Source organism: Protopterus annectens, chromosome 3.part1, assembly GCF_019279795.1.
Source record: "Protopterus annectens isolate FY-2018-M chromosome 3.part1, PAN1.0, whole genome shotgun sequence".
Taxonomy (NCBI): domain Eukaryota; kingdom Metazoa; phylum Chordata; order Ceratodontiformes; family Protopteridae; genus Protopterus; species Protopterus annectens.
The window spans coordinates 1,175,446,821-1,175,469,926 of record NC_056732.1 but is presented as its reverse complement, the minus strand read 5'-3'; positions in this window follow the sequence as shown (position 1 = coordinate 1,175,469,926).

The following is a 23,106-nucleotide window of genomic DNA, read 5'->3' as shown; positions in this document are numbered from 1 at the left end:
GTACCAACCCGGACTAACTCTCATAACTACTCAGTCAAGAGCTTATCTCTCCTCTCTCTAAGAGAAATATATGTAACACAGCATTTTTCACCTCGCCATGCCTTCTATCTCTGCCCTTCCACCCCATCCTCCTCGCTGATATATTTCTTATCTTTTGTTTTTTACCCTACGTATACACTACCATAGATCTATTACTAGGTCAAAGTTAATCAGGGGTTATCCTACACTAATTCTCACTTTTCCATACCTTTTCTTTTTACTGGACTACTTTGGACTAAGTATGACTTTTTCCTAAAGCCCTATAACCTTGTTAGTGTTTTAATGCCTATTAGAATTGTTATCTTTTACCTATGTATTATATATGAAGTTATGACTACCCTGTTTATTATCTGTATAACTGGAGCTTTTACTACAATATTTTGTATGTTATATAGTTAGCATTCTATACCAAGATATACTGTACAGTGTTATTCATATGTGAGATGGAGCTTTTCTCCCTGGGCCACCGCTGAAAATGGACATGTAGCCAGTCTGAATTTCCTGGTCAACAAATGTAAAATGAAATAACACCTCCACTTTTGGAAGATGTGATCAGTCAAAATCTGATTAATGGTGGAAAATTCAGTTTCCTGATGAGCAATGCACTTAGTAAAACTTCAGTGAGTAATCAGCAATTGTACTTAGGTTCTAATTACACTAAATGTCCTTTAATATACTCAGGAGTAATGTATTTACACAGCCTAAGAATTTTAGAATTAATTGTAATTCCAGTGGAAGAAGCCTTTTTTGTTAAGGTGTCCGTAAACACCTATCGGTTTAAAAAATATCCTCCAAATTACCACTAACTGCATTTATATTGCAATTTTCTGTAATTTTGAGAAATCAGATGTCACTAGATCTGTGTACCAAGTGTAATTAAGTCATTAAAAAAACAGCAGCTATGATTATCTCTGAGGCACCTTTATGGTTCTACATTCATTATTATTTATTTATTTACTTACTTTTTTAGTCAAGTGGGTGGACTGTTCCAAATACTCTTTGCATCCATGAACTGAGACAGAGTTAGTGTACAATATACTAAAGCAGTATATAGACACAAAACAAAATTTGTTACATTTGGATCTAAAAAAAGTGCAGTAACACTGCAAAGTCTGAAAATTAAATATATATTATCTGCATGCTAATTGAGGCTATCGAACAAGTAAGCAGAAACTGTGCAGAAAAATGGTCTTATATAGCTGTGGAGGAGAATGCCTGAAATGATAAGGTAAAGAAATACAGGAGAGGAGCTATAACAAGCAAAAGACATGGCAGTTGTAAGACATGATTATGAAAATGAAGTAGGGAGAATTAATTTATTGATGGAAGAGGAAGAGATGAATGACAGATGAAGGATAAGATTGTAGGCGGAAAGTAGAGATAATTAGGAGTTAGACAGCTTGACAAAATCCATGCCCAATAAATCAGTTACATAAATAACATTAAGAGCTAATCCGAATGACCCACATTATGTGTAATATCTGTATAAGGAATTATTAGTTTGCCCAAATTCTACTCATACTAACTATAGCAATTTCTTCTATTTTAAGGAGTTCCAGGTTAAGGTGCCATTATTCTAAACCTGCAGGGTCGCAAATCTTGTAGGAGACAGAGAGAGCAGTCGCCAAATGTTGCTTTAAAATAACTTCCATTTCAATAATGAACCAGAGGGTTATAGGCTTCCTTTTTGCCCAAATGAATTCCCATTCTACAGCAGCTTTTTCATATACTATAGGTTGAAAACTGATACACCTTAGCCCCTCATGACTCTATACCTTTTAACCAGCATCCCTATTGCAGTGACTTTAATTTATGTCCTTTAGAAGTTTTCTAAGGGCCTTCCCGAATATGAAGTATTAAATATCACTTCTGAAATTTCCAGCGAGATTGTTGCATTTCACTGAAATAAGTTTGCAAAAGTGCTTTTCACCAAGTAAGGTGCAGACCATAATTTGACTACTACAACTTTGTTATCCTTATGCTGGCCTAGTATTGGATCATTATTGCAAATGGTTCTCATATATATCAACGTCTGTAAGTCTACACTGTACATGTGGTGAAAATAATGCATTTTACTGAATATTTTATCACACTAAGTATTTTACTAGCATGCCTTATAACTTGGTGATCAGAATCATGGTATAAAAATCTTTATTTGTGTAGGGATATCATAAGTGGGGGGTGACTGCAGCTGTCCTTTAAAGCTTGCATAGCTTTTTGTTTCTGTTTCTCCCATGCCCTTTGTTCTGCTTTGTTACGGAAGCTTACAGAGGGAATATTTATCACCTGTATAGTTTTTAATAAGGGAAGAAGGAGCAGGCTACTTTGTCCTCAGTTACCCTCCTCTCAGCAGGGTAATCCTAACCTCTACATTTCTTCCCAATCCTCCCCTCTTTAAAGGGAAAGCAGGCTTTGCTTCATGGCTAATCTCCCTACTCTCACCTACTCTTTCAGCATGTGGGTCTCTAATTGGGTCCAGGACATTTGGGTCACAGTCAGACCATTATTCCTATATGGCACAGAATTGGCTGCTTTATCCATTGAATTACACATGGACTGATATTTCATTTCATTTTTCCATTCAACATGCTAGTTATTCCCTTACGTGGAATGGAGTGAAAATCCCTATAAAGGTGAAGATAATCAGAACAGGGTTTGATTCTGACTTTTGGTTATTGACTAGGCTTGTAATAGTCTGCAGACTGATAGCCTAGTAATTACATATGAACCTGTGACTGTTGCTGTTCCCTCATCAGTGAATTCTGCAAGATTTAAGAGATAAGATCTTCCCTTAACAAATCCATACTCCCAAACATACTCCCTCCCTACTTTAACTCCATTCCCTAATCTCCCCCCCAACTGCAAAATCTCTTTCCTGTCTTTTAGGCTTTTGCCTATATTTAAAATGCTTATCATCTTTACCATTGGTTATCACTACAGATTGTATTTTGCTAGGTGTTCATATCCTATGATTGTTGTTTAATATTTACTGTATGATTTTCTGATCTGACTTTATTTATGCTGTATGTCAATTCTACTATTTTGTTACTGCACTTCATGTGATAATATTATGTAGTTTATTAATTGAACTGCGTATGCTGGAGCTTTTCTCCCCAGGCCTCCACTGAAAATGGGATTCATGGCCAGTTGAACTTTCCCGGTAAACAAATGCCAAATAAAAAAGTAAACAAAATACTGTTACATCTAATAGAAGTAGTTCCCCTGTGTAATTTTGGATAAGCTGCATTATGACTTTGTCCATAATTATTTACAGAATACTGGTCACGTGAATAAGTCTGAAATTGTTTAGGTGTATTGCAACCTCATGCTTTTCAGAACTGGTTCTACTACTCCCTGTCACCATATGTTAGGGGTGTGTCCATTTGCTAATATTTTTCATAACATGTTGAAGTATTATTGCCAGCTAAACTGAAAATAGATATCAACAAAATGCAGGTCTTTTAAGTTAATAGCAGGTGCTAATATAATTATGCTTCCTTCCAAGGTAATTTTATAGTTTTCTGCATATATAATATGTCTAAGTCATATTTTATTTTATTTAGTTTTATTTGCATTTGTTTTCAGAAGTAGAGCACTGATATCCATGGACCTTTTTCACCTTTATTCTGAGAATTTTGCCTACTTAAGTGACCTATCAGAGTCACACAGTAAGCCAATGGGGGCTGGGGGGAATTGAGCCTTGCACCATTGGACCACATTCTTTCTTAATATTACAATTTTATATTTCTGTTTTGATGTCATCTGTACTATTAGTGGTGGGAGTGAGGCTGACTTGTCAAAACTATATTATTACAAGTTAATGCTATGAAATATGGATTATAAAATATTCTAGAAAAGCAAACCGGGAGTGACTGATCCGCACTATGATATTTCAAGTTAATGCAATGAAATCTGGACAGTAAATATGTTCTACAAGGGAGAAGAGAACTGGGTGATAGGGAGACGGGAAAGGGAAATGATCGACCTTATTTTATTTACAAATAAAAGTTATATATTTTGGATACCATGAACTCCAGTTCACTTCATTACTTGAATGGTTCCAGTATTTTCACATTGGTTTGTACTTGGCTGCTCCTTTGGCCTTCAACAGTGTCTGGTGGTGCTCTGTGGGTTATTAGAGATTAGAGGTAGAATCCAGGAAAATGAGGTGCTGTAAACATTAGATGGCTGCAAGGTATACTGGAACTGGTAGATAAGGAAAACAGTAGATAGACAATGGGGTAATCCAATGGGAGTATATCAAAGTGATTGGGATATGCAGAATTATGGGGTACTTTTACCAGGGGGGGATGTGAAAGAGAGGCAGGAAGAGAAAATGAAATTGGAGAACTGAAGTAAGGTATTAATGAGAAAGGAGCTAGTGCAGCTGAATTAGATGGTGAGGCTTTAGAAAGATACTAATTTTGAAATCATACTGGGCTAACTGGGAGACAGAGACAAACAACTAGCAGTTTGGAAACTGAAGGATCAGTTGAGATGGAGATGACTTAAAGGGTAAGAAATTATATGGATGAGTTGTTCAGTTTAAGTAAGGATATAAAAGTGATACCTTGGAAATTGTTTGGAACAGCTGGTAAGTCAATTGAAGTTTTCATAGAAAGAAAGAATACTGTACTCAGAGAGGAAGAGCAGATAAGTCTGAATAGAATGTTATTGAGAGGTAATCTGACAAATCCTATATGTTATAAAGCAAAAGGGAAAATGGGTGGACTGGATATTTTCCAAATAGATTTTCCTATACATGCATAGGATTAGAGGTAGTAGATAATATGGGGGATTTTTGTAGTGGGCTGTTAGAGAGAAGGGATTTGACAGTTTCAATGGAAGCAGCCACAGTGATAGTTGAGTGGACTGATGTAGTTTTCGAGTAATCTCATTGTGCAATATAGATAGAAAGATATTTGCAAATGATACTTGCCACTAGGTCAGAGATGATACTTCTGAAGGTAGTGGGAAATAACCCAAAGGATTTTATGAAGTAGCAGTGCTCTGTGGATCACTGGAAGACATTATTGCATTTTATGAATGGGGATAAAAATGTAATCATGGGAAGTCAGGACTGATGTTGATTAATATACAGATGACCTTAAACACAAAAAATTGTAAATGTTTATATGAGTTGTTGAGCAAGCACTGGGTAAAAACAGATGTATTACAGTAGTTAGGATATACTACAAGACACTGTAGGTCTGAAATTTAGTAATTATTTTGAAAGAGGAGCCATGTAATATTGCCTCCAGTTGTCATGTCTTCTACTTGTTATAGAAACTATAAATGAGGCTTAGAGAAAATTAGAAATCAGGAGACTGGGGTGGAGAGGCCCTGGAGTGTGACAGTGTGCATCTGTTTGCAGATGACTGTATGTTGCTGTTAGAAGATGTGACAGTTGCTTGGGGGTTATAGGTTATTTCAAATGTTTGGAGAAGAATAGGGATTATGCTTTCATCCTAGGAAGTCAGTGGAAGACAATATAGGGATTAGTGAATGAGAGGTGATAGAAGTATGTACTTTTGTGGGAGGGGAGAAATAACTGGGTAGATTAATCAATGATACTGTGGAAGAAGTGAAACTAAAATAGATGGGGTTTACAGGTATAGTGAGAAGCATGATGGGCAGATGCATGGATAGGTACACTCACTGAAGACATAAATAGAAACAATAAGAAGGCGAATACTGCCTAAAGTGCTTTATTTGGTTAGACATATTGGTATGAATCCTCAGAATAAATAAAAAGGTTACAGACAATATGTCAGCACGTTGTAGAGGAAAGACTGAAAGTATAAGCAAGGAAAAACTCTGGGCTGAGAATCTCTTCGGTTTGTTTTTTGGGGCTGGGGACATCCAAACTTTAAGTAATGTGCTATAGTGTAAATCATGTCTCGGCAGTCAAGATTTAATAAACACTTGAGCCTTTGGGGTGCAGTAGGAATCAAAGGTTTTGGGGGGGTTGGTGTATTTGATGATGGAATGTATAGACAAGTGTGGAGAGAAGGAGCTATATAAATGGATGAGGATGGAAGGTTTTGCCCCTATTTTCTCCACACAGCTAACCATAAACTAACCCCTAATTTCTCTCCTCATCTGCTGGGAGAATAGCATCCCTGAGAAAACATCACACAGAGAGTGAGTTCTCCTGTTTGTTCCCACATCTATGAGTGAGCAATACCACCCTGTGAAGGTAACATGCAGTGGGCATCAGTGCTGAACAACCCATTGAATTCTGCATGGATCCACCCCCCCCATATAGCACTTCACAGGTGTTTTCCTAGTCTTCACTGGGGAAGTCAGACTGTGACAGTGTGGCCGAGGTGTGTGCATCACCCTTCTCCCTCTACCATACTGGGAATGCCTATTCTTCCCTGACAGTGCCTGCTGTGCCCTAGGTGTGTGTATCACCCTTTTCCTCTACCAGAATGGACATGCCCATTCTTCCCTAATAGTGCCTGGTGTGCCCCAGGTGTGTGCATCATCCTTTTCTCCCTACTAGGATGGGCATGACCATTCTTCCCTCACAGTGCCCGGTGTGCCCTAGGTGTGTGCATCACCCTTCGTCCCCTACCAGAATGGACATGCTGATTCTTCCCTGACAGTGCCCAGTGTGCCTCAGGTGAGTGCAACACCCTTCTCCTCCTACTAGGATGGGCATGCTCATCTTTTCCTGGCCGTACCCGGTGTGCCCCAGGTATGTGCATCACATTTCTCCCCCTACTATGATGGGCATGCCCATTCTTCTCTGATAGTGCCCAGTGTGCCCTAAATCTACGCATCACCCTTCTCCCCCTACCAGAATGGGCATGCCCATTCTTCCCCTGCAGTGCCTCAGATACCAATGACACAACTCAAACCAAGGTTACCTGAGTCAAAGGCACAGATTTTTCCCTTTACACCACATGACTGGTTAGAATAATGTATTTAATGACAATGAATTTGCCTAGTTTATGAGTGGGAAGGTACAAGAAGTAGTAAAAGAAAGGTTGGGTCATACCTCTTAACTTCCAGAATTTTGCATAATGTCCAGATTGTTGCCTTGCATTTTATGTCTCTTCTTCATAAAATTTGTATCATTCTCACAAAACATTGAAGAGTGAAGTCAATAATTAATGATAGACATGTGGGTTTCTTTTAGAAAATGCATGCCAATGCAAAACCTTTCCTATAAACATTCTAACCTTACAAGTGTAAAATAATTTGTCTCTGATTTCAGACCTTTGTTCTCCATTACTCTGGCTTTGTCTAGAATTCTTGAGACAAGAGAATGAGAGGTGTGGGTTGGATCTCTGTTGTGAGTGGGGTCTTCAGTCAAGTAAAAGATTTGATATAAATAAGTAAGGAGAATAATTAAATTGACCTTACAGTGCTTAAAGACAAATTTGGTTAAGGAGGTAAATAGATTATGACATAGGGGATATGTATCAAGAGAGAGGCAGATTGCTAAAGACGTGTTTGGTGGAAGTAAAGACAAGGATAATGCAGAAGTTCACATCACTGACTACATGAGGATGGTGAAAGCAAAAAGAGGGAGGATATATACAGAGTAACTTAGCTGGGGACTGAGGAGCCAATAAATAGGATAAGAAAGGAATGACTAACAAGGGTGGAATATGGAAAACAGATGAATAATGGCATGAAGAATGGGTGATTGCAAATGTTTTAAAATGGTAATGTCAGTGTATAATTACAGCTGGTACAGAGAATTAAGGTTATGAGCTGTTACTGAGCTGTTTCCTGTGGTTCACAGGTTGATTCCTTTAGCCTTCGTTTGCCTAACTATGTAACTCTGAGCAACTCAGTTAATCAGACAGCACTCCTAGGGTGAGTTTGAAAAAGATTCAAGGAGATCAGTGCTTTTGTCGGATTAACAAATATAAATAAATAAAACCATTATCTAGTAGTTAGCATAGAGGATTAATGTTATGAGGTGTTTACTGTGATCTGAGGTTTGAGTCTTTCTGCCTTCATTCATGTAACTGTATAAGTGAGCAAATCACTTAATTATGAGAGAGTCCCAGGCTGAGTCTGGAATCAGTCCAAGGGGTTCAGTAATCTACGATGATTAACAAATAAAAATAATAAGTGCTGACAGAGTATGCACAAATGGTATGAAATTCTGTGAAGCATCAGAAAGAAGTGGGGAGATGGCTGCTTTGAAATGCTTTCCTCTGTGTTTTGTCAACTCCTTCTAAAATATCTCATGAGTCAACAGCTCTTGAATATCAAAAAGCATACACTGAAAATCTATAAAAATAGGGAAGAAAGAAAGAAAGAAAGAAAGAAAGAAAGAAAGAAAGAAAGAAAGAAAGAAAGAAAAAAAAAAAGAAAGAGTTTGGAGGGGTCACCCCTTCACACTCATGGTGGTTTGACCCCATACAGCCACCTAACTTATATACCATGTCCATGGTCTAACTGATCTGGGGAAAAATGAAGGAAAAAACTGCAATGCCCTGCTGGCTCACTCAATATAATGTGTGCAGGATCCAAAGAAATCTCAGTAAATCTGCTGCTTGGAGAATGCCTTTATGAAGTTCGGGCATATCAGTGTACATGTGGGAAAAGAGATGCAGATACGTTGCATATGTGGTGGCATTGCCAAGGGGTATGACACTTGTAGGAGTCCAGGGATTAAAGCAGATGTATGGCAAGAAGGTGGAAATTTTGGGGTGTAACGATATGAAGGGATTTGAGGTACAGAAATTGAGTTTAATTTGATTATAAGATGGGCAAAGAATCATTGCATCTGGGTGGAGGAAAGCAGAAGAGAGTACTTTTATTCCAGGCTAAGTATTGAGGTCAGTCAGTAAATCAATGATTAGTGAGAAACACAAAAAGTTTGAGACAATGTGAAGACATGTTGAGGGTAAGCATGGGACAATGAACAAGGTCAGGGTTTTTAGTAATATTGAAGTAGGTTAAGACACATATTTGATTATTTATTAAAGGAAGCTAAAAATTTGCTAGTCAGAAGTATGGGAGGAAATGTCTTGACATCAACCTTTCACTGCTGAAAGAGATAGTCAGTCAAAGAAAATCAGGTATTATTTTTGGTTGTAGTGGTAGGTAGGGAGATCTTTTAGTGGAAGACAAGATGTGATTCTGTTTTTCCAAGACTATGAATAAAACATACAGAAAATGAAGAGATCTCCTGTGAAAAATACACTAATGTTTCATAACATTCCTGCATTTTTGTATTCTTGTTGGGTTGTGTTATTTGTGTTAATGTGGAGAACATGTATTGTACTGTGAATCTGAGGGACTGAATAACAAGTTTAATGGAAAATTAAATGCTCTCTAAAGAAATACTGGGAATGATTATTTCATTGAATGAATGATTGGATTCATACTGAGGATAAATAGCCTGACTCACAGCTACACCCACATCAAGTAAACTAGCACACTGTTTAGCTTGATATTTATCTGCACTTGTTTACTGTTATTATGGTTGATGGTATTTCAAGTACGATTTTAGTCCTATAGATTTGCAACCAGATATTCTCAAATCCTCCTCTGCTTGTATTTTCCCCTGCTTAGAGCTGTCATCACATTGCTCAAATACTACACCATTAACTCCATGTATTCATAGTTTTTGTATTACCATTACAATAGGACTTTCTAATATGCTTTTATATTATTGCTGACATTTCATTTACATTACTTATTTTAGATGAAAATGTAACATCTGTATCTGTTTTTCCTTTTCCCTTGAAAAAGTATATTGTATTAAATCAGTCCTTCAGTTCTAATAATTTGAGCTACATTAGTCATTGTAGCTTGTGCCTTAGTTTGCATCATTAGGTTTGAAGTGTCACTTTGCTCCTAGAGCTGAAAGTCCAAATATAATAAGATAAAACATCTTCAGTATTAAACAAATCTGAACTGCTTTAATTCATTGCAACCAACTAGTCTGAGCCACATTATAAGATTCCCTCCATCTTTACCAGCTACCTATTTTATGCCTGGAGAGTGTTATTCATGATAACAAATGTGTTAATGCTGTCTGTGCTGTCTGGAATGAGCACAGGTAAGCCATGATTCACAGAGGCCACTTACACAAATGCATGATGATCACAAATAAGCATAAGAAAATGAAGTCAGAATGAGATGTGGAATGAGAATCATCATCATCATCATCAGCCACCTTTTTCCCATTTTTCTACATGGGGTCAGGGTATCGTATTAACTGTCATCAACTCTCTCTATTCAGTGCCACACTTCTGCCTTCTTCAACACTCATGCCTTACCGCTGCAAATCTTCTTTCACACAATCTATTCACCTCTTTGCTGGACATCCTCATTTCCTCTTACCTTCTTCCTGTCTGTCCCAAATCTTCCTCACCAGATTGTCTTCTGCTTTTCTACACATATGCCCAAACCACCATAGTCTGTTCTCTTTGATCTTTCCTGCAATTGGAGTTACTTTGGCTGCTCTTATGTCCTCATTTCAACATCTGTCCCACAGTGTGCATCCTACCACCTTTCTCAGCACTTCAATTCCATCATCTCTCGCTTCTTCAGCTGTTCTGCCTTTACTACTCAGGTTTCTGTACAATACAGTAGTACTGGTTGCACCACTTTCTTGTACACCTTACTTTTCAGCTTCTTTGCCATTCTTCTGTCATAGACTACACCTGATACTCTTTGTCAGTTGGCTGCAGCCCCTCTGATTCTAGCTTTGACCTCTTCATTCAGACTACCCTTCTCCTCAACTACCCCTCACAGATACTTGAAGCTGTTTACCTGTTCCACTATCTTCCCTTCTATCTCTATTCTCAGCGTCTTCTGATTTACCCAGTTTGCTGACTTTACCACTGTCTTATCTATGCTTAGTTTCATCCCATGTGCCTTCAAATTTGCATTCCATTCCCCTGTCCTTTGCTGAAGTTCCAGCTCAGAGTCTGCCTGTACTGCCTCATCGTCTGCATACAGCAGCTTTGTTGATCCATCCCCTCCAACCTGTTTGCTAATGTAGTCCATCACCAGTATGAACAGCAGTGGGCTCAGAGCTGAACCCTTATGTACACCCATTCCCATTGGGAACCCCTCTGTGAGGCCAAACACTGTTTGAGTCATTGGGTCCTTGTACATAGCCTGCACTAATTCTACCAATGTTTCTGGGACTTCAAACCACAGTAGTACTGACCAGATCAGCTTTCTTGGGACCTTGTCATATGCCTTCTCCAAGTCTAGGAATGCCCAGTTGGACTCTTTCCTCATGTCTAGCTTCTTCTCAAGTATCTGTCTCAATGCAAACGTCAGGTCAGTTGTCCTGCATCCTGATCTAAAGCCAAACTGCTCATCTCCCATCTTGCATTCTACTACTCTGCATATCCATTTTTCAATCACTCTCTCCAGAACTTTCACGCAATGTGACAGGAGTTTGATGCCTCTGTACTGCCCACAGTTGTGGATGTCCCCTTTGTTCTTGTACACTTGCACAAGTATGCTTAGTCTCCAGTCATCTGGGATATGCCTTTCACTCTGCTATTAGTACCCTCAGGAGTCATTTTTCCCCTATCTCACCCAACATATTTATCATATCTGCTGTGACCTCATCTGAGCCTGCTGCTTTCCCTGACTTCATCTTCCTTAGTGCTGTTCTTACTTCTTCTAGGGTGGGATCCTCTTCTTTTCTCATTGTAGACTGCTTCTGGGACAGTGCAGCTTCTGTGGGGTTTTCTTCATTCAGAAGCTGCTGGAAATACGCTTTCCATCTGCCTTTGATGTCCTCTGGACTGGTGAGCAGGTTGTTGCTGGCATCCCTTATGAAGGGTGTCTGACTATCTTCTTTATCTTTCTGTCTTTGCCTTGTAACCTGATATAGTTTCTTTGTGCCCCTTACTGAGTCACTTTCCAGAAGTTGGTACAGTGCCTCCAATGCCCTATTCTTTGCTATTACAACTTCTTTCTTAGCTTCTTTGTTAGCCAACCAGCAGTCCTTCCTAGCCTGGTCAGTCTTTTCTGTCTCCCATTTCTTCCTGCACTCCTTCTTTCTTTTGATGACTTCCTGGACTTCTGCATTCCACCACCAGCTTTCCTTATGTACCTTATTTCCATACCTGGCTTGACCACATGTCTTTTCTGTAGTCCTAACACATGCTGTTTTTAGGCGCTGCCATTCTTCTTCAACTCCACCTATTTCTTCCTTTTCTTGGGGTGCTAGAGCCCTGATCAATCCCTTGAACTGTTGTACTTTCTCTCCTGTCAACTTCCAGGTCTTCAGCCTGGTCACTGTTGACCTTAGAGTCTTCTCTGACCACTGCTTGAAGCTGATTGTGGCAACTAGCAGTTTATGCCGTGGGCCGACTGTTTCACTAGGGATGGCTTTGCAATCTTGGATTCTACCATGGTGCCTTTTCCTTACTAGGAGGAAGTCTACGTGAGTTGTATGTTGACTGCTGTTGTATGTGATCTTGTGACTGTCTCTCTTTCTGAACCATGTGTTGGCTACTATCAAGCCATTTGCCAGACAGAAGTCTAGAATGGCTTCTCCTTCTTTATTCCTGTTGCCCCACCCATGTGAACCCAGGCAGTCCTCATAGCCTGTTCTGTCTGTCCTGATATGTGCATTCAAGTCACCCATTATCAACACCAATTCATGTTATCCTGCTTTATCTAGTAGATTCTGCAACTGCTGTCTGGATGCACTCTTTTCCTCACTATCTCAACCCTGCTGTGAGGCATAGGCTGAGATTATGAATACTTCCCTCTTGTTACACTGTAGTCTGACTGCCATGAGTCTTTTATTAATTCTGATGACATCCCTTACTGCCTTCTGAAGCCTCTCTCTCACCACAATTCCTACACCATTTCTAGCCTGCCCTCCACCTGAGTAGTAGACTCTGGATCCCATGCCAAATGGCTTTGCTGCACTGCCCATCCAGATGTGCAATGAGAAATTATGTAAAACAGTGTATGCTAATGAAGCATTATCCTGCCAACTCATGATTCATAGTTAAGTTTGCCTTCTTTTTCTCACTAGCCATAATGTTTTTTAGATATAGAGAAGTTGCACCAGTCGTAAGTTGCAATTCATGAAGATGTTTTTGCTTGCAGCTGGCCTTGCTATTTCATGTTTTGAGCTGCTTGTCTTGGCTGAGCTAACAACACTCACCAACCAGGAAGGAGGAGATATAATCAGAGAATAACCCATTATAATTTTGACAATCAAGAGATACTAGATAGGTTTGGAGCAGACAGAGATTTTATAAGAGTCTTAATGAGTATTTATAACTGCCATTGTGCTACTAGAGGAATGCGTGGACTTTCTATCCCTGTGGCTACTAAGACAAGTATAGCCCTTACTGTACTTGCCATGGGGACATTCCTGAGATAGACTGGGGATACGCTGGGTATCTCAAAGACTTTTGCAACAGTTCTTGGATGCACATTTGGCACATTTGGATTATTATATCTATTTCCTGGTGTTACCTCATGACCAGTCCAGGACTATGACTGCCTTTAATGAGTTGGCACATTTCTCTAATGTACTAGTTGCAATAGATTGCACCCATGTTGCAATTAGGGCCCGTTCTGGATTTTGGAGTAAGTGGTATTGAAATGTGAAGGGCTACCATGCCATCAACTGCCCTGTAATGTATAAAGCATCGAGATGCATCATCAATATCTCCACCCAGCATTCTGGCATGGGCACAATTCCCTTAACTGCTACACTAAGTTAATCTACCTCCTCTTCTTGCATGGTAGGATGCCCAGTGGTCATCCTGTTTGCAAGTCGAAACCTATTTTTTTCTCTTTTTTATTTTATTTAAATAGTTATTCATGCTAATCTGTATTGCTGAATACTAAACTGCTTGTTTTGTCTTGTCTCATCCCCATTTTCTCTTTTTAACTTTCTATTTTCTATTTTATTTTTGTCTTTCAGGTGACTCTGGATAACATCTGATGGCATTGCTCATGATACCAGTCAAAAATCTAAGTGGACCAGCACAAGAGAGCTTTAATAGAGTCCTGTCCCATACATGGTATTGTCATTGAGAGGGTCTTTGGCCTCCTGAAGATTCATTTTATATGCCTGGCTGAGTCTGATGGTGCCCTTTAGGATGACCCAGCTAATGCATGCAGGATATTTAATACCTGTTGCATTCTGCACAACATAAACATGTACCGGTCTGGTGGTGAAGTGGCCCATGCTGTTACTGCAGCTCCCAGTTCCAGACCTATTACGACTAATGGTGACCAGCTGTCAGCAGTAGAAACTGACACCCATTCATCAGGCTCTTGAACACATAAGGCTGTTTAAGAAAACAGGTAGCATCTAGTCCAGAACTATGGACCATGACAATAAGATTAGTATGTCTTTTCTTGTAAAAAGCACATGGAGTACAAGTGATGCATGCAGTGAAATCTAAAGTGTACACTGTATGTTGCATCATCATTTACTGTCACTCCTCATCTGGCATTCTTTCTCACCTTTAAATAATAATATATATATATATATATATATATATATATATATATATATATATATATATATATATATATATATATATTTTCCCACAACAGATACTCCTATCATCATTGGTAAAAGTCATACGTGAGTGTTCACTGACTCTTGTTCAGTGAAGGCATCTTTCCCTAGCCCCTAGTCCTACCACTGTCTTATATTCATAATACTGTTATTTTTCATTCATCAGTGACACACAGAAATCTCTAAGTAAAGACACGTATGTTGAGCCAACACAAGATCCTCACCACTGCATTAAATTTATGCAGTGTATGCACAATCACTAAATGACTCCAAAGTAAATGATTTTCTCAGTGATCACTAATCATTTCCACTGCTGCTGTAATAAATTTCCATCTACAAAAGACTACTTTACAGTATTCATTAAAGACATTGTAATATGCCCATCATATTAGTAAAAGAAATATTTTGTGAAGCCAACTCACAGATTTTACATCATTTTGTGTTTCATACTAATTTATAAATTTCAATTATTTTTTACTACTTTAATAAGTCTGAGGTTTCCTTAGTCACCTAACTCGAGTAATTGCAAATTAATATGTTAGCGTTAAACTTTTTCACATAAATTCAGGTCCATTTATGTGTTTTGCATGCAAATTAGATTAATTTAAGTTTCCTCAATGAATCACAGTAAGACGTGAACTTGTATGGCCACTAATACACATAAGTATTTCTCAGCTACTTATGAACATGACCTTGGGTTCATTTGAATGTGCTGAGGGTAGTGATGGAGTCTCCAGCAGTCTCCAGCATACTGCAGGAGTGCATAGATAGCCAAAGTTATGCTCAAAGCTGACTCTATTTAGAAAAAGCAAAATGGAGTCATATACATGTGAGTTTCCACAACCATGAAATATAATCCCAGCCCATCTTATACCATCTGGCACACCTTATCAACTCAAAGCACTCACAATTTCTTCTAAGAGGTAGTACTCACACACACACACACACACACACACACACACACACACACACACACACACACACACACACACACACACACACACACACACACACACACATACAGAAATATTTACTTCTGTAAAAGCCCCCAAAAAAACAAAAACTGATGTTATACTGCATTTGGCATGTATAAATCACATTCAGGTGTGAAACTCCAAAAATGTAGCTAAGACAATTCGCTGTAGCAGTAACAATTGTAAGTAATTTTAAAAAATGATGATTGCATACTGACTTTTATCTACCATTGAAATGCAATGTTAATGTATTCCTTTAAAAATATATAGATGACAAAGCACTTTTGATAAAACAAAATATGGCAGTTATAACAGTACCAGCTCTAATGATCCTGCTAGTTAACTGGGTTTAGTGAAGGTCATGTCACATCCTAGAGGGAGAGGCTCTAAACATTTGAACCACAGCCCAGCCCATACTTGCTATATTCTGGTACTGGCGCTTTTAATGAAGGCAGCATTTGTGAAGGCATAAGGCCATGCACCAAGCTGTTCAGATATGGAGGCCAAGATCATGGTCTACATTTGTAGGGATTTGTACCTGAATAAAATCTAGGTGTGTGCAATGGGGAGAGAGTGGAAAAAGGATAGACATGTGGCAGGAGATAGGTTAGCACCTGTCATTCCTGACAGGGATCACCTACTCTAGCCAGCAATGCAATCTCAGGTACGATGACCTGCAGAAGTGTTAGTTCAATCAAATGGCTGAGTGAGTTGACCAGGTAGTAGTGAGAAGGCCAGAAATGTATAGTAAGTTTTTTTTGTCATATTAAAAATAGTAATAAAGTATAATAACGTTGCACAACTGAAAGTAGAAATATGTATCTATGATGTTATAATAGTAATGCAAAAGAAAGCATAATCATAACCATACACTGAACTGTAACAGTATACAAATATATGGAATGTTTATAATTGTATGTATTGTGCCAGCATAGTTTTTCTGAACTTTGAAATTATGTATTATGCCTTATATAGCATAGGCTGGATTCAAACTTGCTGAATATTGACTGTTTTGTATCACTGTGCTCTAAATCAGTCATCTTACATTAAGAGGGCCTCCCTTCACCCTTATGGCAGAAGTGTGTATCTCGGGTTCCATCTGAGTTTGGGATTGCTGGAGAAAGGCTTAGTTTGTGGTTTTCCCATTGGTAGTTTGTCTTAAAACTGTTGAAATTAGCCTGTAATTAAGCCTCATGTTTATGAGGGTCTGTGCCCAGTTAACTGGAGCTATTCAGAGTTTGGTGACTTTAGCCAGAGATGTGGAGTGCATCTGAACTAAAATCCAAAGCATCCACTGCAAACAACTGAAAAATTAATATATTTAAAGCCTGTATTGCACTTTGTTAACTGCATTTATTTGAATTGCTGCTTCATTTTTGCTGATGGTGTCTGCATTTTTTTCTATACTTTGAAATTCTGTACTACTGCCTTTTGTAGCATAGGGTCAATTCAAACTTGCTGAATCTGGACTGTTTGGTATCACTGTGCTCTAAACCAGCCATCTTTAAGTAAGAGGGCCTTTCTGCATTGTTGTGGCAGAAGTGTGTATCTCAGGTTCTATTTGAGTTGGGGATTACTAGAGAATGCATCAGTTTGGGGCTTTACCACTAGTAGTTTGTCTTAAAACTGTTGAATTTCACCTGTATTTAAGCCTGACATTTGCAAGTAGCTCTGCTTCGCTCAGCGGGGTTTAGCGCTACCCTGTATAGACATAAACACCTGGAAACTTAAATTTTCCCTAGAAGTCTATCAGTAGAACTCTTCCAAGTCCCCGTTGCTCTCCAGGCAAATCAACTGCTCATTGATCAGCATTGCCACGGCTCTTCACTCTAAACTGTCAACAGAATAAGGCCCTCTGTTATTCCTAGATCATAAACTGATCTAACTTACCCACTCCCCAGCAGTATTACTGTATAAACCTGCCATTATGGATGGTCACTTTCCCACCATTTCTTCAGCCAGCTTGATTCACTTGGACATCCTGAGGCAATGTAGTAATTTCCTCATGTATACTGACAACCACTTAGTCTTGAAACAAACAAATATTGTATGTGAAACACAACACATAAACCCACATATGGGGAGGTACTCACTAGAAGACTACCAAAAGATCTCCCAAGCACAAATTATCTGCACACAACTAAACATGTATAGAAACCACTGCACATAACAACACACATATCAGTGTCTCACCAAATAAGCACCTAAGCAAAACACCTCAAAACCTAATATCTTGGTCATAGGAGACTCCATAGTGAGACAAACAGATATAGCCCTCACTGGGATGGACAAGGAAAATGTCACGGTCATCTGCCTATTGGGTGTCAGGATCCATCAGATTACGCATGCACTCAGGTCACTCAACAACAAGTACCCTTATGACTCTGTCATAATCCTTGTTGGGGTGAATAACTTGAGATGTACCTCCCTGGACTATATAAGAGACATGAATGAATTCTCAGATTATATTTCCCAGGTAGGTATGACCCTTGCGCTAAGTAGCATTCTACCTTCACCCAGGATGATGCCACAATATAAACAAAAAATGATTGACTTCAACAATTGGCTTAGATTCTGGTGTCATTCCAGGGGGATCCAGTATTTGTCAACCTGGGAACACATGGTCAACAGGCCATGTTGCTTTGCTAGAGATGGTCTGCACCTGTCTTCCCTAGGCTTTCAGATACTGGATAAGGTGCTTGCCTCCCCAATAGTGCCTTTTTAGGCAAAGTCAAAATGACAACATTTCCGACATTACAAAATCCACTCAAGACAAACTCAAGGTTCTCCTGCTTAATTCTAGGAGTCTAAACAGGAAACTGCAGCCCCTGAAATTACTCCTCACCTTGGAAGATGCTGATGTCTATGCAGTCACTGAAACATGATTCAAGGCTATGGAGAGCACCCAAGCCGTGCAAAGCTATAGTGCCTTCCACACGTTCAGACCCAAGAATGAGCATGAATGAACCAAAGTTGGATGTGTATCCTTCCTCATTAAAGCCAAGTACACCTCTTGACTGGTCAAACAGTATGACTATCTCAAACTACTCCATGCCCAATTAACTTATAGATAAAACACCCTTCCACATCATTCCTAGTTATAGGTCCCCCTCCATGAACCAAGAAAAGTGGAATGCCCACCTGGACTTACTGGAGTCACTCACCATACAGCCCAACACCTTAGTCATGGGATGTTTCAATTATCCCTCCATCGACTGGGTAACATAATGAGCTCAAACATGCTTGCCCAGAGGTTTCTGGACTTTGTCAATGAAAATGATCTGGAACAGCCAGTCTGCACTGCTCAAGGGTCTCTAGTATCCTTGACATAGTACTCAGCAACATGGGTGGTCATTGTACTGCCCCCTGTGTGATGCCCTCCCTGGTAAGGTTGGACCATGAATCAGTCTCGTTCAATGTAACTAGTGGACCTCACACCCCCAAAGGAGAAAAAAAATAAGGAACTTCTCCAAATCAAACTATAGCATACTATGTGATGGTATAAAACGTTTTGTACCCCCGAAAATAACAGGCATAAATTACTCCTATGCAGAGGTGTACTCAAATGCCCTGTAGAATCATCTTAGCAACTGTATCTACTCAGCTGTGCTTGATTGGATTAACTCATTACAGCTGAGTGACGTCTCCAGGCATTTCTGCAGTTACCTCCTACTGCTCCTCTAGGTGTCAAATATTGCCTGTTCATATTTACATTAATAATTCCAAAACCATGCTGCACACAAGGTATCAGAATATTTTATCTTGAAGCATATATGAATGCAAAGACAATTATATTGATATATGACCTCTGTCAATAAGTATTTGTTAGAACTGTAAGGTGACAAAGTCATTTTTTTAAAGGCTGAAAACACACCCACTGGGAGTTAAAGGTACACACTCAAAAGAGCTCTACTGGAGGGAATGAGTTAAAAGCAGGACCTCCTGAAAAAACAAGCCACCTCTGTGGTCATCTAGTCTAAAGACTGTATAACAAAAGGAAGAAACTGATGTCCAAGAACAAGAGGCAACTGTCTCTGCAGAGGAAGAATTCCCTCCACAGATTGGGCAAGCAAATCAGCAGGCTTGTAAAGTCCTCTAAAACTAATTATGAAGCTAAAATAGCATCAATAGCTAAGGACAATCATAAGAAATTCTTTAACTATGTCCAAAATCTAAAAGGGAGTGTCCAGCTATGTGCTGAATTGGTAGAAGATGGTACCAATCACACTATAATGGAGCAATTGCCAACCTGCTAGCTGACAGATTTGGTGCAAACTTCAGCCATACCCCAAAGCATACCTGACTCCAATTCTCTACCTAGTATCTCTAGAGATCAAGTCATATCTGCACACTACAAGGCCAAAAACATGGCCTCAGTGGGACCAGATAACATCCCAGGTTGCTTACTAAGCAATCTTAAACAGGACTTAGCTGACTCACTTGCTGTTCTCTTTAACCATAGATTGACAATAGGCTTTGTACCAGCAGAATGGAGAATAGCAACAGTAAACCCTTGCTAAAAGGAGGGCCATCCACTGACCCTGGGAACTATAGATTCATAAGTCTAACCACCCTCATCTGCAAGGCCATGGAAAGGATCATCATGGACCTTATCAACAAGGACATAGGTGACTATCAAACTCTAGACCCAATCCAGTTAGGCTTTGTTAAGAGTAGATCATGCTTATTGAACCTGGTAGACTTCTTCAAGAAAGTAACCAAAGCCCTGGATGAAGGTAAGACAGTGCATACCACTTATCTGGACCTAGCCAAAGCCTTTGACACAATCCCCTGATTCAGTATCATTGAAAAACTCTCACAGCTAGTTGTTAATCCTTGCATCACTAGATGGGTAGCTAACTGGTTCACCAACAGAACACTTACTGTCAAAGTTGGTGACTCTACCTCTTCCAGTACACCTGTCACCAGTAGCATATCACAAGGATTTGTACTGGGCACTTTACTATTTGGAATCTATTTCTTGGAAGTTTAGGCTAAAGTAGATGGCCTTTGGCTTACTAAATTCGGTGATGATTGTAAACTAGAGGCAATCATTGTGCCCCCCCCCCCAATGATGTTACCATATTACAGAAGGGGCTAACACAAACAAATGCCTAGTGACAAAGTCATGGTCTAAAACTAAATGCAAAACAGTGCACTATTATCCCATTTGGCAAAAGTGTAATTCCCCACTAATTACAATATTAACAGCACCCCTCTAAGTCCAACCCAATGGTATGAGATCTGGGAACACAGATCTCCTTGAGATCCTTGATTTGCATACAACTGTTCGTTCAAAGAGAACCAAGGCAAAAACTGCACCATGGCTTTCTATAGAGTCTAAACTCAAAATTACCCTTAGAAACAAAGCATGGGCTTTATGGCATTCTTCTAAAGACCCTCAAGATCACATTAAATACAGGCAATCCAGGAAAGAAACCAAAAAAATCAATTTTACAAAACAAAAAACAACAAAACTGTAATTTACAGACAGTAAATCAAAATAACCCTCAGAAGTTTTGGGCATGTTTAAATAATCTACTACATCCTGGACAAACTTCAACCCCAATCACTGCTACTACTATTGATAAAACCCCTGAAGATGTTTCTGATAGTTTTAACCAATTCTTTACTGAGACAATTCAAGCCCTAGCTAGCCAACTACCTCCTAGCTCCCCTGGTCCTGAAAGTAGCACCCCTAGAAACCTACTTGTGTTCAGCTTCCAACCAGTCGCCACTTCACTTATCCATACCTTGATCAAAAAATTAAAACCTACTACACTTTCTGCTGATCAACTCCCTGCTGAGTACCTACAAAAATCAGCTGATGCTATTGCTTACCCCATCTCAATACTAATCAATCGAACCATAGTAGAAGCTAAAATTCCCACCATCTGGAAAATATCCTATGTAATCCCACTTCACAAAGGAGGCAGCTCTACTGAATTCTCCAATTATAGGCCAATAGCTATACTCTCTCCACTTGCAAAGATTATGGTAAAATGTATTCATAGACAACTCATGCACCACCTAATCCAAAATCGCCTTATGGCAGACACTCAGCATGGCTTCCGTGGCTTTCGTCCTCATCACAGCACTACTTCAGCCCTCCTAGCCTTTACTAACACCATAAACCATAATCACAACAATAATTATATATCCTCAGCCCCCTTTTTGGATCTTTCCAAGGCATTTGATATGGTTGATCACCAATGTTTAATCCACACCCTGCAAACATTCTGTCTAGATACTGGAGCCCTCCAATGGTTTCAATCCTACCTGAATGGTCAACAGCAGGCTGTCATCTGGCAGAACAAACTCTCTAACCTTCTACCTAACACCCTTGGAGTACCACAAGGCTCTATATTAGGGCCCTTGCTGTTCTCCATCTTCATTAACGACCTTTATACTGTCATCCCAAAAGTCAGCTGTATCCAATATGCTGATGACTCTACTCTGATTTGCTCAGCCACATCTTCAGTAGAGTTATGGTCAGCTACCCAGACCACCTTTAATACAATAGAAAACTGGCTTTCTGAACATCGTCTGATCCTAAATCCCAAAAAAACTAAAATGCTGTTATTTTCACCAACATATAGGTCTACCGCTTTCACCTTTACCATAAAATCAAATGATGGCACAATAATCTCCCCCGACCCATCTACAAACTATTAGGTGTCATCATAGACAATAATCTAAAATTTGACCTACATGTTAACCAAACTATCAAAACCATCAATAAAAAACTAGGATCACTTTACAGAAAAAAAGCCTTCCTAACCCCTCCAGCTAAAATTGCCATAGCTCGCTCTCACCTTCTTTCAACCCTTCTGTATGGTTCCCCTCTACTCTCGAATTTAAACAAGACCGTCCTTAACAAATTCTCAATTTGCTACAACCACATTGCCAGGTTTGCCACTGGGCTGCCTTTTAGGACATATCATTGCATCAATCTAAATCAGCTTGGGTGGCTTGAACTACCCAGCCTAATCCAGTATAACCAACTGATTATGGCCTATAAAATCCTCTATAATCTGGACAATACTCCTGCACATAAAAATATTATCACCCCCTATAACAATCCTAGACTGCTTCGATCCTCTAACAAACTACTAATTCAGACTAGCAAAATTAATAACACAGTCGGTGATTCTCTCTTTGCAAACTCTGTAACTAGATCCTGGAACTCTCTTCCAGCTGATATTACCTTACTTTCCGCCTTAGGTCAATTTAAAACTAGACTCAAACAACATTTGTCACTTAACTGGCTATGTCAATGTTTCAAGCCTGGCTAATTCTCTGTAGATTGTGTAAAAACCTGTTAACCAGTTTACTGTGTAATTTAATTTAATCCTGACTTGTGCTCAGGATTAACTGTAACCTGTGGAACTTTTTTAACTTGCTTACTTATGTAATCTCTGTAGTCTGTTTGTAATATGTAATGCTGGTATTATGTAATGCTGTATCTGCTTACCCTTGGAGCTTTTCTCCCTGGGCCTCCGCTGAAAATGGACATGCATCCAGTCGGACTATCCCAGTCAACAAATGTAAAATAAATACATAAAATAAAATAAACAGCAATCTGACCTT